Consider the following 3,911-nt stretch of genomic DNA (forward strand, 5'->3'; position numbering starts at 1 on the left):
AACTAGTCCACGGTTCTTTCACCCAGTGATGTAATAACTCATTATGGTGTAAAAATAATCTCTAAATTACGGTTGTATGAAAACTTGTATAAAGGTGTATGAATACAACATGAAATAAAAAGAAATATAATACGAAATAGTAGTAGTAGCGCGGGCTGCGAGAGGCGCTACTAGTAATTACCAGTAGCGCGCTTTCAAGCAAGCACTACTACTAACTGGATATCGCAGTAGCGCGGTTAAGCCCACGCTACTGCTAAACATTAACTGTAGCGCCGTACTAGTAGTGCTGCCACCCGCGCTACTGGTAGGCCTAAAACCCGCGCTACTGCTAGACTTTTCCCTAGTAGTGTATGTACAAATATGAATGAATTTCATTCAAATTTTTCGAATTTTCGCCAAACTATATTTAAAAAAGGGCGTCTGGGGGCCAACTTGGGGCGGCGGGTGGGAACCCGACCTCCCTCACGACGAAAATATCGCCGGCTCGCCCCCAGGAGGCGCTATTTAACTCCCTGGGGGCGCCGAATGAGTGGATATGCTCTAACCCTATAAAAAAATTAAGTAGTTGAGAGGAAACATAACTTGTATTGACTTTACTAATTATATATATATACAGCCAGTCTATTCTGCTAATATTAGCAGAATAACTATTCTGATAACACTTCCGCACTGCACGCTCAACGTAAGCGCACTGCACATTCTGTAGCAAGGGTACTCCGATACACATTAGTGAACTTCTTGTGGTAAAAAATTGCACACAATGTTTTTTCAGTATTGTTTTTGCTCTAGTTTTTTAACCGTTTATCGGAACGAGGCGTATAATATATCATTGGAAAGCTATGGATTAGGCGCAACTTCGCCATGTTGAACACTTTTCGTGATTCCTCGTGTTCTAAGAGCAGTTTCAAAAATGGTGCGGCGAACGACGAGTGGCAGCGAGTGTATTTTCACGACTTTTTCTAAACCGCTCGTCAGAATAAAGCAAATGACACGCCGTTGGAAAGATATCATCGAGGCACATCTTTTTCATATCCATTATTTTTTCTAATTCGTTACGGTTTAAGAGCAGTTTCAAATTTACTAAATCGCGGAATTACGTTTTTTTGAATTTTTTTTTCAATTTTCGGTATTGTTTTAGTTCCAGTTTTTGAACCATTTGCCGAAACGAGGAGTATGATACGCCGTTGGAAAGCTATGGACAAGGCACAACTTTCTTATGTTGGAATATTTTTGAGTTTTCTTACTGTTTTTAGTTAACTTTGAAAATTGTGCAACTGACGATGGGAGGCAGCGGCCGTTTTTCGCAAAAATTTTGCAAACTGCTGGTCGAAATGATTCGAATTATACACCATTGGAAAGATATCGATGAGGCGCAACTTTTTCATGTAGAACACCCTCTCTAATTATTTATGGTTGAAGAGCAATTTTGATTTTAACGAAATGCGGACACCGTTTTTTCACGACCCAAAATCGTCGTATGTACTGCATCAGACAAAAAACCGTACTGCTTTCAGACTAAAAAACGCACTTCATCCGGCCGACAAGTGCACTGCATGATTTCTTTTTTATGGGATGTAAATTTTCCTAAACGAGGTAGCAAACCGCACTTCTTTAGACCAAAATCCACACTTCATCAGACGGACAAGTGCAGGACAAGTGCACTGCATGATTCCTTTTTTGTGGGACATAAATTTTTCCAAACGAGGTAGCAAACCGCAGTTCTTTAGTCTAAAACCCGCACTTCATCAGACAGACAAGTGCACTGCATGATTTTCCTTTTTGTGGGACGTAATTTTTTCCCAAACAAGGTGGAGTGCACTTCATGTCGAGCGTTGGTGAACCATAATACTATGAAAAGTGAACCTCGAGACTACTGTAAACGGGCCGTACTGCATCAAACAGAAAACTGCACTTATTTAGACTAAAAACCATACTTCATTGGACACAGAAGTGCACCGCATGATTTCTTTTTTGTGGGACGTAAATTTTCCCAAACAAGGTGAAGTGCACTGCTTCAGACTAAAAACCGCACTTCATCAGACAGACAAGTGCACTGCATGATTTCTTTTTTGTGGGATGTAAATTTTTCCAAACGAGTTGGAGTGCACTTCATGTCGAGTGTTGGTCAACCGCAATATTATGAAAAGTGAACCTCATCAGATGGACAAATGCACTGCATGATTTTTTCTATGGGACATAAATTTTGCCAAAAAGGTGAAGTGCACTTCATGTCAAGCGTTGGTGAACCGCAATAATATGAAAAGTGAACCTCGAGACTATTGTAAATGGGCCGTGACACTAGTAAAAGTAAACCCCGTGTGTTTTTTTCAAACTCAATATTTTTTTACTTGTGTAGACTGGGCGAGTGGACCGCAGAGACTGAGCAAGTGAGACCACACGTAATGAGAAGTAAACTGCTTTTCGAGGTGTTTTTTCAGATTACCAAGTGAACCATAAAGGAGTTTTATAGTAAACTATGTGAGAGAACAAAGTGAGCCACACAGCCATCTAGAACACAGCAGAATCAACGATGCGGTACCCAACAGAACTGCACTAGGCAATGACTTGCTTATACAAAGTGACCATCCATTCTTACTACCCTTTTCTCTCTGCGTTTCCCATAAACAACAAAACAAACTTCAAATGAACATCGATGCTCTCTTCTTTTTCTTACTGAGTGCACTGCAAATGATTTCCAGAAGAAAAAAGAGTGAGCTGCAAAACAAGAAAATAGTGAGCTGCAAAAACAAAAAGAGTGAGCTGCACCACACTGTAAAACTAAACACACCGGAAAAAACTGAATCGCATCGGGTGAGCACCCAATCCACAACGTCGCTGGAACTGAAAAATTAGTGTAGCACGCCAGAGGCGGACGGAAGCTGTGGGAGGAGAGGACCCAACGAGATCTCGTCCCTGGCCAGGTCGCCTCGGAGGGAGGATAGGAGGCACTGGTGAGCTCATCGGTCAGGGGCCGCCGGGACTGGACGACAGTACAGAGGTCGTCGAATAGTGAGGAGGCGAGCGGGGTAGTGTGACCAGGTCGTCGGACGGTGGTGGAGATGTGGAGGCGAGGAGTGCACATGCCTCCTCCTGTATTGACGTACTGATGGACAACTATTCCAAACCCAGCGGCGTCTCGCGGTGGTAGATCCGGAAGAGGGAAGAGGAAGCGGAAGCCCACACTCAGTGCACTGCACGCACGCGCTCACCAGGCTGCACGTGCTCACCGTCCGCACTGCTTGGGGGCTGAGGTCATGCCCGGCGACTCCACGCTCTCCTCCCAAGGCTGCACCCGCGCGAGCACTGAACGGCATTACGCGCGCCTCTGAGCTGCACTGCCACAATGGCCGAACTGCCCGCACCGTACTGCATGTTCCTCATCAGCGACGCAGATCAAGGCAAGGGGATGGTCGACGAGGCCGGGGGAGGGCAGAGGCAGCGGCGTCGAGGTGGAGTTCCTCCCTCTCCCTCGCCCGCGCAGTACCAGCGCCACCGCTGCGCGTGTCCGGGGATAGCACGCCGGGCGGCGGATCTGGCTGAACGGCGACTGGATCCGACAAGAGAAACGCAGTTACTGCCCGATCTAGAGTGGTGGCGGGGAGGAAGATGGCCAGAACAGCGTCGCGCGGTGGGCCGGTGGTGGTCGTGCGGCGCGGTGGGTGGTGGCCCGACGGAGGGGTGGGAGGCGGTGACCTGGCGACGCGCTCGGAGGCGGTTCTCGGGCGGCGCGACCATCCAGCGGGCCGGCTAGGGAGGAGGCCGGGTGGAGGCGCCGGTCCCGGGAGGGGAGCATGGACTCGCCGGGCTTCGAGAAGGCCAGCCAGGCGGCAGCACGAGGCCGGTGGTTCTGTAGCCGTCCGGCGCGGCGGCGGGGCCTGTGTGGTGGGAGGCGGTGGCCGGCGCTGTGGGGG

At 48.0% G+C, this 3,911-nt stretch overlaps 1 long non-coding RNA gene across 1 annotated transcript; it reads right to left on the reverse strand.

Annotated features, from left to right (window-relative positions):
• Positions 1-2,507: 2,507 nt before the first annotated feature.
• LOC119327350 lies at positions 2,508-3,905 on the reverse strand. The gene is made up of 2 exons (XR_005158469.1): positions 2,789-3,905; positions 2,508-2,715 (listed from the first exon to the last, which is right to left on the reverse strand). It is a non-coding gene; the product is annotated as an uncharacterized LOC119327350 (long non-coding RNA).
• Positions 3,906-3,911: the final 6 nt, after the last annotated feature.

The sequence above is a fragment of the Triticum dicoccoides genome, chromosome 7A (assembly GCF_002162155.2).
Source record: "Triticum dicoccoides isolate Atlit2015 ecotype Zavitan chromosome 7A, WEW_v2.0, whole genome shotgun sequence".
NCBI lineage: Eukaryota > Viridiplantae > Streptophyta > Magnoliopsida > Poales > Poaceae > Triticum > Triticum dicoccoides.